Here is a 15,166-nt window from a genome sequence, read left to right as displayed (position 1 = left end):
AATTCTTCTTGAGCTGGAAAACAAGAAATTGGCAAGCGCCGCTGGTAAGGTTTCTAAAGTGTCTAAGGAAAGACCCTTCATCCGAATACAAACACACAAGAGATATTATATAAGGAAAATGAAGTTGCCTTGCAGCATATTTGTCATTGAGAGTAAACAGGACAGATTATGTTATCAAAGAAAGGATGTCAAATTTGAGGAAATGTCAATAGTGTTATCCTGCATGTTAATCTTCACCGTGATGTCGGCTAGATGTTTCACTACTTCACTGATAAATGATTGACTGGCAGCACCACAAGTCAAATTTCACATAACCAAGGATTGTTTTATAATTCCACTCCCCCCCCCCCCCCTGTAAATTCCAAATACCATCAAGTGATTCAATACAAATGAATGTAAATCAAACTAATCATTCAGCCAATCATGTAGTGGCAATGTGTCAACTGACCGATGGTCAACCAATAAGATGTGAACAGTCAACCTTTTGACCTCTGTATTGAAGATTAAGGAATGCTCTGACAGTATATATGCTTGATAATGTAACTTTCGGTGAATATTTCTTAGTATTGATCAAAACTCATCTAAGTGACAGTAAAACCTTAGGACACCTGTACAACAGGTAAACCTCACCATACTGACACCAGTACAACAGGTAAACCTCACAATACAGACACCTGTACAACAGGTAAACCTCATCTTACTGACACCTGTACAACAGGTAAACCTCACCATACTGACACCTGTACAACAGGTAAACCTTACCTTACTGACACATGTACAACAGGTAAACCTAACCTTACTGACACCTGTATAACAGGTAAACCTTACCTTACTCACACCTGTACAACAGGTAAGCCCCACCTTACTGACATTTGTACAACAGGTAAACTTCACCTTACTTATACATGTACAACAGGTAAACCTCACCATACTGACACCTGTACAACAGATAAACCTTACCATACTGATACCTGTACAACAGGTAAGCCCCACCTTACTGACATTTGAACAACAGGTAAACTTCACCATACTTACACATGTACAACAGGTAAACCTCACAATACTGATCGACACCTGTACAACAGGTAAACCTCACCATACTGACACCTGTACAACAGGTAAACTGCACCATACTGACACCTGTACAACAGATAAACCTCACCATACTGACACCTGTACAACAGGTATACGACACCTTACTGACACATGTACAACAGGTAAGCCCCACCTTACTGACATTTGTACAACAGGTAAACTTCACCATACTTATACCTGTACAACAGGTAAACTGCACCATACTGACACCTGTACAACAGATAAACCTCACCATACTGAAACCTATACAACAGGTAAACCTCACCATACTGACACCTGTACAACAGGTATACGACACCTTACTGACACCTGTACAACAGATAAACCTCACATTACTGACACCTGTACAACAGGTAAACCTCACCACCTGTACAACAGGTAAAGCTCACCATACTGATACCTGTACAACAGGTAAACCTCACCATACTGACACCTGTACAACAGGTAAACCTCACCTTACTGACACCTGTACAACAGGTATACGACACCTTACTAACACCTGTACAACAGGTAAGCCCCACCTTACTGACATTTGTACAACAGGTAAACTTCACCATACTTATACCTGTACAATAGGTAAACCTCACTATACTGACACCTACACAACAGATAAACCTCACATAATGACACCTGTACAACAGGTAAACCTCACCATACTGACACCTGTACAACAGATAAACCTCACCTTACTGACACCTGTACAACAGGTATACGACACCTTACTGACACCTGTACAACAGGTAAGCCCCACCTTACTGACATTTGTACAACAGGTAAACTTCACCATACTTATAACTGTACAACAGGTAAACCTCACCATACTGACACCTGTACAACAGGTAAACCTCACCATACTTATACCTGTACAATAGGTAAACCTCACCTTACTGACACCTGTATAATATGTAAACCTCACCTTACTGACACCTGTACAACAGGTAAACCTCACCTTACTGACACCTGTACAACAGGTAAACCTCACTATAACAGTCATGCATTACATTTATAATTGCATCATTGTGAATTAAAAGTATAAATTTATCTATTTAAACTCATTAAATATTGTTAACGTGATGAGATTTGATTTTGACCTTGACTTTAATGTTACTATGAGCTGTTCCTGTTATATCTCTGATTGGCCAATCTTATTTTTATTTTTAGTTTTATTCCCTCTGTGTGTCAGTATATGATGATATTAATATCAAAATAAGATTGCAGATAAAGAAACCTTTATAACAAACATGTCAAACATGCCAAATCCAGACCCCAATTGCATCCATTTTAGCACTGAAAACAAAAACACACATATCTCACAGCACAGTTGTATTGGGAGATGATTTTTTTTTCAAGTGACACATTTTTACATTAATTTGAGAGTAGAAACATTTATCATAAACAGATGAAGATGAAAAGACATGGCCACCGCTGAGATTAAGACAATATGTCCGTGGAGATAGACCATTTATCCAAACCGATTTGTTTTTGGTAGATTGATCTACATGGTGAACATATCTGTCTCCACAGGAACATGTGTTTACCATGTCTACAAATCTACAGCCATTCCTCAAGTCCAGCCAGGGGTCAGACAAGGATATTTCCCTCAAGCCTATCTTACAAAAGTTTTCATGTAGATATTATTTTTTTATTGAAGCAAATAAAGATGATTTTGAAAGTATGCTATTTTAGTTGTAACAACACCCAATTTTAAAACTGATCACAGGAATTGATGAAGAGGTTAACATTTTTATTTCTGTGACTTTCATTATCTAAAACAGAAATTAAAGTTTCAGATTTTGTAGCTATTGAATAACCCACTTTTAAAATGTTTATTTCCCTATAATATAGTTATCCAAGTGCTATGCTGTATTACGAGATAATACCAAAGGGAGATAACTTTTGCAAAAAACCTTAAGTCTAATATATTTGTAAGTGTATTCTATTTTTTGACGATATATTGGTGATATCTGGTAAGGAGTAATCTTTTCAATACATTTCCCCCTCATTTCTGTGGACGAGACACGACTAGACAATACCACACCCATCCCAGCTTTGATTATGGACCAGCATGAAGTTTTCTATCACCTACACATTTGATAAATTCATTTTAGAATTAATGGATGTATTGATTTACTGCACATAAATGCATTTTGTGATAATTTTTGTTATGTTGAACTGATCGTGGAGAAGATCTTGGATCATGTACAGACGAACCTCATTCTACAGCACTCGGATAACTCAGAGCCCTTAATTCACTCAGTATTTTGTTGCTCCTGATCCATCTTATCTTGGAAACTTTGTGGACTCTGCATTAATAAGGTTTGACCATATACTGTACAGGTCTTGGGTGACTCTGCATTAATAAGGTTTGACCATATACTGTAAAGGTCATATCATTGGTTGAAATGAGAACAATAGATTCCCTCATTATGAAGCAGTATGATCTGGTCATCCAAACTCATTCATGGAAATGAAGTGAATGACAAGAACATTGCTCACTTGTGTGTAATCCATGTGTTACGAGAAAGGGGCTTTAAACTTACCTTAAAACTGTGCAATTTACGTCTTTTTCTTACCTTTGTAGAACAGTTGATGTCCAATTTTGCAACAGTTTTTGTAGAATCTGGCTACCAGCCTTGTCATGTTGACCTTGACTACCATCCTGGTAACCTTGACCTTGACTACCATCATGGTTATCTTGACGTTGCTTATTTCTCCTGGTGACTGACATTGCCAGAAGATTCAATAATAAGTTGACCTATAATCAAAATAAAAATTAATATAATGTCATTGATTTATGACAACAATGTGAGTCTTCGAAAAATTATATAAAAATCTTTCTTTTAGTGTCGCTTTCTCACAATCTATTTCTAGTCCCTTCCTCAGAAACTATGACTATCATTCAGTATCATTCAGTACATATACGTTGAGTTTTTTGTACATTTTATGAGAATTTGATGGTGGATCTCCAACAGAAACAAGAGGCCCATGGGCCTTACGGTCATCTGACTCATGGCACAAAATAACAAAGTCACAGTATAAAGTATTGGTTAACGATTAATATAAACAATACAAGGAAGTCCTTAGTTGAATATGTAAGTTTCTGAAATAGGTAAATGTCATTTGTTGAACAAACTTGGTAGCCCTTCATCCATATATGGTTGTTACCCATTCAAGGATTAATATGAGGAGTCAGATTTTAAAGCCAAATTTCAGCAAAGCTCCCATTTTGGACCTCCACCGTACTATCCCCATGGGTCTTAGCTCATTCCTTTATAAAATATGATTGTCCTCACCTAAAGTTCCCCCTTCTGAATCAATTAAAACCCCTATAGACCAATTTCCATTGAGATCTGAGACTGAACCCGAAAACAGGAAGTGGGCCAGCAGCCATCTGGGATGTTTCACACCAAATATGGATGAAATTCATCCAAGGATGAAGGAGGAGTAGGATTTTAAAGCTAAATTTAAGAAAATTTTCCCATTTGGGGCCCCACCCCTCAGCCCCTAAGGGTCGGACCAGGCTCATTTATATAAAATATGATTGTCCTTCCCAAATGATGTTTAACACCAAATATAGATGAAATCCATCCAAGGATGAAGGAGGAGTAGGATTTTAAAGCTAAAATTAAGAAAATTTGCCCTTTTGGGGCCCCACCCCTCAGCCCCTAGGGGTCAGACCTATTTCATTTATATAAAAAAATAATTGTCCTTCCCCAATGATGTTTCACACTAAATATGGATGAAATCCGTCCAAGGATGAAGGAGGAGTAGAATTTTAAAGCTAAAATAAGAAAGTTTGCCCTTTGGGGCCCAACCCCTCAGCTCCTAGGGGTCGGACCAGGCTCATTTATATAAAAAAATAATTGTCCTTTCCAAATGATGTTTCACACTAAATATGGATGAAATCCGTACAAGGATGAAGGAGGAGTAGAATTTTAAAGCTAAAATAAGAAAGTTTGCCCTTTGGGGCCCAACCCCTCAGCTCCTAGGGGTCGGACCAGGCTCATTTATATAAGATATGATTGCCCTTCCCCAATAATGTTTCACACCAAATATGGATGAAATCAACTCAAGGATGAAGGAGGAGTAGGATTTTAAAGCTTAAATTAAGAAAATTTGCCCTTTTGGGGCCCCACCCCCCAGCCCCTAGGGATCGGATCAAGCTCATTTATATAAAATGTGATTGTCCTTCCCAAATGATGTTTCAAACCAAATATGGATGAAATCCATCCAAGGGTGAAGGAGGAGTAGGCTTTTGTATAAATAGTCTTACGCACGATGGACGGCGGATGGCGCACAACGTCGGACAAAACACGATGACAATAGGTCATCCTGACCTTCATTCAGATAACCTAAAAAAACAGTACCTTGTTAACCCTTAAGAAGGCTTGTGATATAATGCCTTATATAATTACATGTTCTCAACTGTAACCCCCCACCAAACAATCAATGTACTACAAGGTATATCTAGTACCAAATTATTAGATTCTCAAGTCTTTCCATTGACAAAAATGTTATCATAGAAGACACACCTAAGGTTGATTTAAAATAAGCCGAAAAGAAGACTTTGTGTCTAAAGACTGAAAGTTTTAGGATATATTAAGTTTGTAAGCTACAGTCACGATCAGGGAGGTTTTTCAAAATGTGGTGGAGAAAATTAGCCCCAACCCCTTAGCCAGACAAAACAAAGGCAGACCAAGAAGAAGTCCTATATTTGTGTACTTTGGGACCTCTACTTTCCCTAAATCAGGCATTCCTTTTTTTATCTCGGATTAACAGAGAATAAATGAACACTTTGCTAATCCATGCGCATGTTGGCGGTGATTCCTTTACTGAAATCAATCACGTACAGAGTAGCTAGCTTGTCATGTTTTCCAGTGTTGACTCAGCGTAAATACCTCTCGGCAAAAGTGGATTATTCGTATCAAAGGCAAGAACAACTTTCACCCTGACTTGCTTCCGAGATGAATCCCCGTTCAAATTCCCATCTCGGCTGTAAAGCACCCGGCAATGAGCAGGAATGGATTATCTAATGACATATATATCACTGGAACACCAGTTAATCAAAGAATCGAGATCCTTACCTAAGACTGATAAATTTCTCCTAACATACAAACACCAAAAGTTAGGGGCCACGGTCATACACAAGAGTTTCAGTAACTATGATTTTACTGTTTATCAAATTCATGACCGTAATACTGTATATAAGATTCTGTCAAATCCTGAATGATAATCTATATAAATATTACTTATGAAAAAGCTGATATAAAAAGCCCAAAGGGCATGTAAAATCTATGGGCATTTTATCAATAAGCAAAATATTTCCATGTAGGGAAAGTCCACAGCAGAAAACTTGGAAGAATGACTCATGGTAATAGTTTTGTTGTTTTTTTAAATATATCCAGCATGTGAAAAAAATAAGATATTATACTGTACAAATTACATCTCAAAATAAGTTTTCACAGATCATGATCTATTTTTTCATATCCTTAAGTAAATTCAAACATTTCTGCTTCTCTTTCTTTAAAAGGTCTACTTCAATAATCCTTTACCTTACACCCTAAGCATGAGGTGACCAAATAACATATGATATCCAATAACAAGAGGCCCAGAGGGCCTGTATCGCTCACCTGGTTTGTTATGCCAAGTAATGATCTGAATAAAGGTTCATTGTTTCTTTTCTGAAGGAATTTTAATATTAACCTCTAAATCCCCTATTGGGCCCTATTTATAGGATTTACCTCTATTTCCCCTATTGGACCCCACCCGTCCTGCCCCTGGGGGGTCAGAGCCAAAATTTATAAAGTTCTGTTCCCCTTTCCCCAAGGATGTTTGTGGCCAAATTTGGTTACAATCCATGCAGAACTCTATGACAAGTAGCGATTTAAAGGATTTACCTCTATTATCCCTATTGGGCCCCGCCCCTCCAGCCCCCGGGGGGTCAGAGCCAAAATTTATACAAGTTCTGTTCCCCTTCCCCCAAGGATGTTTGTGGCTAAATTTGGTTACAATCCATGTAGAACTCTATGACAAGTAGCGATTTAAAGGATTTACCTCTATTTCCCCTATTGGGCCCCGCCCCTCCTGGCCCCGGGGGGTCGGAGCCAAAATTTATACAAGTTCCCCCAAGGATGTTTGTGGCCAAATTTAGTTACAATCTATGCAGAACTCTATGACTAGTAGCGATTTAAAGGAAATGTTGACGGACAGACGGACGGACGACGGACGGACGACGGACACGCGCCATGACATAAGCCCTTCGGGCCAGGTGAGCTAATAAATGAGTAATGAAATACTGACGAGTTAGGAAGGGCTGCGCAAACAGCCGTTTTGAATACACGTAGTTGCCTAAAAGGTTACATAGACATAAATGGCCTTAGAACCATACTATCAAAGAGGACAACACTCCTTTCATACAATTTTTTTTTGTAATTGTTAAATTCCAAGATTGCCACTGAAAGGCCATTTTGAATTGGTTAGCCAAAAAAGTTATACTTCAAATCTAAATCACATTGGAAACCATAACAGAACAATGCTCCACTTCCTTCCATTGTAATTATACAGAGGTAAAAAACAAACAGACAAACAGATTATTATAGGGCCCTAATAATCATCAAATCCAGAAATGTCTACACCAAAAGTCCTCCCCTCATTACAGAATCTCCCTACACATGGGAAAGCTTGGATGTCCATAGATAACACATGTGCAAAGAAGGATGGGTACAAAATATTTCAAATTAATGCAATATTGTTTTTATCTGTGAATAACTTCCATATCAAAGAAATGTGGGTATCATTGGTAGTTGGTTAAGGTAATTCATTTTGAGAAATCACTCGCATGCAATAGTTTCTCGTTGAATGTTAAAAAGACCTAGATATTTTCGTTCTAAAATGAAGCTTTATACACTATGATCAGATAAATACAGTCAATCATTCTACAACATTTAAATCCTTACAACACAAAAGTTTTGACACAAGCAGTTAAGTTTTTGTAAAGAATGGAATTCACTTATCACCCCATGTAAATAAACAACATCAAGTTTGACTTGTAAAAGTAAGAATGAAATCGGCTTCAGATACTTCTTCACAAAACTTACATATGTATATGATAATACAATTTTATCAATTTCTTTTTTGCATAAAAAAATATTTTACAGTGATACCTCCAAACAATAAGCTATGTTCAAAATACATAACGTAGTCATCAAATACATTAACCTTACTTGGTATCAGTTTCTTATCTCGATAAAACTTTATTTCTATGTCGCTTTCCTCTCTAAGGAGATAGAAGTCTCATGATAAATAGATCGGCCATTATTCGGTAGAAGTGGGGGCCCACAGATAGTTTACCACTGTTATGACATAGACCAGGCCTCCAATGTAAAATTTATCACTGGCGTTAACAGGCGTTTGCAAATGTCTCTTCATATTTCAAAATGATGTTTGATTTTATCAACAAAAGGCCGTAACCCTATGGATACAGAAATATATATTTATATTAGAGCAAGAAAAGTTTCAAAAGTCTGTCTTTGGAGAGTTTGTTATCAATTATAGTAATACTTCAGTTTTTATTGAAAACAAAATAAAATGTTCGTAAATATAACTGCATTCATAAAGCTGTATTGGTCTTCAAAATGTCCTCTAATAAAGCTTTAAATATCTGTACTATTGGTACACATAACATTTGTAACATACACATAACTAAAGGGTTGTCCTCTAATAAAGCTTTAGATATCATTGATCTGTACTATTGGTACATATAACATGGCATTTGTAACATACACATATAACTAAAGAATTTTTTTAAACAACTGTTACAAAATTTTAAGGTCCTAAAATTCAATACTTGTTCTCTCAAGTGTTCTGTTTTTATATTCTATATTTTTCACCAGGGTTGTGAATTTATTTTTGCTTGATAAACCTTATTGTTTAGAATTTATACCATATGGTCAGCCTGTGTGTGTTGGCCTTGTGTTTCACTTGTAATCTTTGTATTTTCCTCCTGCGGTTTACCAACAATTCTCAGTATCTTGGTTATCCAAGCCACAACGGGAGGCATTATAAACAAATCAGAGAGTTTCATGTACTTGAATGTTCAAAGGTAGTACAGTATGATACAGATCTCAATCAGAACAAACAAATAACGTAGATGTCCTCCCTAAACACAGGTGAGTAACAGACACAGTTGGTATTGTATCTCTGTCTGTCCATCTCTCTACAGGAAGGGGTCCAAGTTACTACGCTCCTAACCCCTACCCAAAAAATGTTCCCACTAGCATGTCCATATCTCGTCTTACTTTCTTTGAATTTGTTTACTCAAATCAGTAACAGGTCAACAAGACAATTTGATTAATGGTGGAGTGAAAATCAAGAGGCGCTAAAATAGCCCGAATTGAAAGTGTAACTATTATACATTTCTGACTTTATAGGGAATACCACTGTGAATTGTGGCCAGATATTTAGAAACATCTCAAATCCATGCAACTAATTCCATGATTAATCCTGACAACCATTCCATACACTAAGTATTTTTCGCTTTCCACACACCTGCCCAAGTACCTGCCTACGACTGGCAATAATAATAATGTTGACAATCCAACCAGCGAATGTGTTTGCCACCGGATCAAAGCCCTCGGAAATATTTATCAACATTTCCCCACTCTGGGTGTGGCAGGAATGTACACATGACAATAGGATATTTTCTCTGATATTAATTAACTCTATACCACATTTTCTTTTCTCTTGCCATTTCTATCCGAAGTTGATGATTGTTTCTCCGATATTTTTATCGCAATCAAGTATTGCCCAGCTGGCCTCCTTAACATGTAAAAGAAAAATTAAACATAACTTTGAGTGTTTTTGCTGTCATTCTGTATCAAAATCTCTTATCAGACTTTCATTTCCTTCTCATAATACAATCAAGTTCTTATCATGCAAATGGATTTAGAATCTTAGATTTTCTTCTAATCTTCAATTTCACCACAAACAAAAAAAATTCTGAAATCTATTCATCTAAACATTATAATGTCTATCCCTGAGAACAACATGAGGTTTCTGTTAAAAGTAAGTCTAACTTACATCTGCCAAATGAAATTTGAAGTTGATTTTTATCCCAAAAAATGGGATTTATGTAATTTGCAAAGCATGTTATAAATAATCGTAATCAATATATCATACTTAAAAATAAACCTAAACTGAAATGCTAACAACATCTCCAGCACTGCCTTCCTTACTTTACTAGTAGAAATGATTTTGGTGAGTAAGTGTTGAAGTTCCTGTGTTGAAAGCCTTCGGTTCTGTCTCCTGGCTAAAACATACAACAATTGTTCACAATAAGGATAGATTCTAGATTTCTGGTAATATCCTGCTTAACAGTTAACAACACTTTTTATTGCTGTCATTATCATATCACTTAGTAGAGAGTCCTGTAGGATGTCCTTGACAGTATGTTCCAGTGAGGTAACACTATAATGTGACTCAGTGGAGAGTCCAGCTGGATGTCCTTGACAGTATGTTCCAGTGAGGTAACACTATAATGTGACTCAGTGGAGAGTCCAGCTGGATGTCCTTGACAGTATGTTCCAGTGAGGTAACACTATAATGTGATTCAGTGGAGAGTCCTACTGGATGTCCTTGACAGTATGTTCCAGTGAGGTAACACTATAATGTGACTCAGTGGAGAGTCCTACTGGATGTCCTTGACAGTATGTTCCAGTGAGGTAACACTATAATGTGACTCAGTGGAGAGTCCAGCTGGATGTCCTTGACAGTATGTTCCAGTGAGGTAACACTTTAATGTGACTGAGTGGAGAGTCCAGCTGGATGTCCTTGACAGTATGTTCCAGTGAGGTAACACTATAATGTGACTGAGTGGAGAGTCCTACTGGATGTCCTTGACAGTATGTTCCAGTGAGGTAACACTATAATGTGACTGAGTGGAGAGTCCTGCTGGATGTCCTTGACAGTATGTTCCAGTGAGGTAACACTATAATGTGACTGAGTGGAGAGTCCTGCTGGATGTCCTTGACAGTATGTTCCAGTGAGGTAACACTATAATGTGACTGAGTGGAGAGTCCAGCTGGATGTCCTTGACAGTATGTTCCAGTGATGTAACACTATAATGTGACTGAGTGGAGAGTCCTGTAGGAAGTCCTTGACAGTATGTTCCAGTGAGGTAACACTATAATGTGACTGTGTGGAGAGTCCAGCTGGATGTCCTTGACAGTATGTTCCAGTGAGGTAACGCTATAATGTGACTCAGTGGAGAGTCCTGTAGGAAGTCCTTGACAGTATGTTCCAGTGAGGTAACACTATAATGTGACTGAGTGGAGAGTCCTACTGGATGTCCTTGACAGTATGTTCCAGTGAGGTAACACTATAATGTGACTGAGTGGCGAGTCCAGCTGGATGTCCTTGACAGTATGTTCCAGTGAGGTAACACTATAATGTGACTGAGTGGAGAGTCCAGCTGGATGTCCTTGACAGTATGTTCCAGTGAGGTAACACTATGATGTGACTGAGTGGAGAGTCCTACTGGATGTCCTTGACAGTATATTCCAGTGAGGTAACACTATAATGTGACTGAGTGGAGAGTCCTGTAGGAAGTCCTTGACAGTATGTTCCAGTGAGGTAACACTATAATGTGACTGAGTGGAGAGTCCTACTGGATGTCCTTGACAGTATGTTCCAGTGAGGTAACACTATAATGTGACTGAGTGGAGAGTCCTACTGGATGTCCTTGACAGTATGTTCCAGTGAGGTAACACTATAATGTGACTGAGTGGAGAGTCCTGCTGGATGTCCTTGACAGTATGTTCCAGTGAGGTAACACTATAATGTGACTCAGTGGAGAGTCCAGCTGGATGTCCTTGACAGTATGTTCCAGTGAGGTAACACTATAATGTGACTCAGTGGAGAGTCCTGTAGGAAGTCCTTGACAGTATGTTCCAGTAAGGTAACACTATAATGTGACTGAGTGAAGAGTCCTGTAGGATGTCCTTGACAGTATGTTCCAGTGAGGTAACACTATAATGTGACTCAGTGGAGAGTCCTGTAGGAAGTCCTTGACAGTATGTTCCAGTGAGGTAACACTATAATGTGACTCAGTGGAGAGTCCTGTAGGAAGTCCTTGACAGTATGTTCCAGTGAGGTAACACTATAATGTGACTCAGTGGAGAGTCCTGTAGGAAGTCCTTGACAGTATGTTCCAGTAAGGTAACACTATAATGTGACTGAGTGAAGAGTCCTGTAGGATGTCCTTGACAGTATGTTCCAGTGAGGTAACACTATAATGTGACTGAGTGGAGAGTCCTGTTGGATGTCCTTGACAGTATGTTCCAGTGATGTAACACTATAATGTGACTCAGTGGCGAGTCCTGTAGGATGTCCTTGACAGTATGTTCCAGTGAGGTAACACTATAATGTGACTGAGTGGAGAGTCCAGCTGGATGTCCTTGACAGTATGTTCCAGTGAGGTTAACACTATAATGTGACTCAGTGGAGAGTCCAGCTGGATGTCCTTGACAGTATGTTCCAGTGAGGTAACACTATAATGTGACTGAGTGGAGAGTCCTGTTGGATGTCCTTGACAGTATGTTCCAGTGAGGTTAACACTATAATGTGACTCAGTGGAGAGTCCAGCTGGATGTCCTTGACAGTATGTTCCAGTGAGGTAACACTATAATGTGACTGAGTGGAGAGTCCTGCTGGATGTCCTTGACAGTATGTTCCAGTGATGTAACACTATAATGTGACTGAGTGGAGAGTCCTACTGGATGTCCTTGACAGTATGTTCCAGTGAGGTTAACACTATAATGTGATGGAGTGGAGAGTCCTACTGGATGTCCTTGACAGTATGTTCCAGTGAGGTAACACTATAATGTGACTGAGTGGAGAGTCCTGCTGGATGTCCTTGACAGTATGTTCCAGTGAGGTAACACTATAATGTGACTCAGTGGAGAGTCCAGCTGGATGTCCTTGACAGTATGTTCCAGTGAGGTAACACTATAATGTGACTCAGTGGAGAGTCCTGTAGGAAGTCCTTGACAGTATGTTCCAGTGAGGTAACACTATAATGTGACTGTGTGGAGAGTCCAGCTGGATGTCCTTGACAGTATGTTCCAGTGAGGTAACACTATAATGTGACTGAGTGGCGAGTCCAGCTGGATGTCCTTGACAGTATGTTCCAGTGAGGTAACACTATAATGTGACTGAGTGGAGAGTCCAGCTGGATGTCCTTGACAGTATGTTCCAGTGATGTAACACTATAATGTGACTCAGTGGAGAGTCCTGTAGGAAGTCCTTGACAGTATGTTCCAGTGATGTAACACTATAATGTGACTCAGTGGAGAGTCCTGTAGGAAGTCCTTGACAGTATGTTCCAGTGAGGTAACACTATAATGTGACTGTGTGGAGAGTCCAGCTGGATGTCCTTGACAGTATGTTCCAGTGAGGTAACACTATAATGTGACTCAGTGGCGAGTCCTGTTGGATGTCCTTGACAGAAAGTCCAGTGAGGATAACACTATAATGTGACTGAGTGGAGAGTCCTGCTGGATGTCCTTGACAGTATGTTCCAGTGAGGTAACACTATAATGTGACTCAGTGGAGAGTCCTGTAGGAAGTCCTTGACAGTATGTTCCAGTGAGGTAACACTATAATGTGACTGAGTGGAGAGTCCTGTAGGAAGTCCTTGACAGTATGTTCCAGTGAGGTAACACTATAATGTGACTAACACTATAATGTGACTCAGTGGAGAGTCCTGTAGGAAGTCCTTGACAGTATGTTCCAGTGAGGTAACACTATAATGTGACTGAGTGGAGAGTCCTGTAGGAAGTCCTTGACAGTATGTTCCAGTGAGGTAACACTATAATGTGACTGAGTGGAGAGTCCTACTGGATGTCCTTGACAGTATGTTCCAGTGAGGTAACACTATAATGTGACTGAGTGGAGAGTCCTGTTGGAAGTCCTTGACAGTATGTTCCAGTGAGGTAACACTATAATGAGACTCAGTGGCGAGTCCTGTTGGATGTCCTTGGCAGTATGTTCCAGTGAGGTAACACTACAATATGACTGAGTGGAGAGTCCTGCTAGATGTCCTTGACAGTATGTTCCAGTGAGGTAACACTATGATGTGACTGAGTGGAGAGTCCTGCTAGATGTCCTTGACAGTATGTTCCAGTGAGGTAACACTATAAAGTGACTGAGTGGAGAGTCCTGCTAGATGTCCTTGACAGTATGTTCCAGTGAGGTAACACTATGATGTGACTGAGTGGAGACTCCTGCTTGATGCCCTTGACAGTATGTTCCAGTGAGGTAACTCTATGATGTGACTGAGTGGAGAGTCCTGTAGGAAGTCCTTGACAGTATGTTCCAGTGAGGTACACTATAATGTGACTCAGTGGAGAGTCCTACTGGATGTCCTTGACAGTATGTTCCACTGAGGTAACACTATAATGTGACTGAGTGGGGAGTCCTACTGGATGTCCTTGACAGTATGTTCCAGTGAGGTAACACTATAATGTGACTGAGTGAAGAGTCCTACTGGATGTCCTTGGCAGTATGTTCTAGTGAGGTAACACTATGATGTGACTGAGTGGAGAGTCCAGCTGGATGTCCTTGACAGTATGTTCCAGTGAGGTAACACTATAATGTGACTGAGTGGAGAGTCCTGTTGGATGTCCTTGACAGTATGTTTCAGTGAGGTAACACTATAAAGTGACTGAGTGGAGAGTCCTGCTGGATGTCCTTGGCAGTATGTTCCAGTGAGGTAACACTATAATGTGACTGAGAAGAGAGTCCTGTTGGAAATCCCTGACAGTATGTTCTAGTGAGGTAACAATATAATGCGACAGTAACAGGACAGGGTCAGTTTACTGAGGTTTTTGGATAAATCAGGTTCCACATTAAGAAAACATTAGTTAGAATTTATTATAAAAAAAAAAATGCCACAGACAAGCATTAATAAAATAGAGCATAATACTAAATGACAGGGTCAGTTTACAGAGGTTTTTGAATAAAAAAATGTAAAATCCATCACTTGCTGTACACAGAAGATAAGAAAAAGCAGGGT

At 39.1% G+C, this 15,166-nt stretch overlaps 1 protein-coding gene across 1 annotated transcript in view; it reads right to left on the bottom strand.

Moving 5' to 3' along the window:
• LOC138333005 (PR domain zinc finger protein 1-like) overlaps nucleotides 1–15,166 on the bottom strand; it is a 141,940-nt gene that overhangs the window by 120,031 nt on the left and 6,743 nt on the right. Inside the window, exon 2 of the mRNA XM_069281121.1 lies at nucleotides 3,669–3,850. The gene's annotated coding sequence lies outside the window, so the exon portion shown is untranslated. The remainder of the gene's footprint in view (nucleotides 1–3,668; nucleotides 3,851–15,166) is intronic.

The sequence above is a fragment of the Argopecten irradians genome, chromosome 1 (assembly GCF_041381155.1).
Source record: "Argopecten irradians isolate NY chromosome 1, Ai_NY, whole genome shotgun sequence".
Taxonomy (NCBI): Eukaryota; Metazoa; Mollusca; class Bivalvia; order Pectinida; family Pectinidae; genus Argopecten; species Argopecten irradians.
The sequence above is the reverse complement of the archived record's forward strand: the minus strand, read 5'-3'. Positions and strand labels throughout refer to the sequence as shown.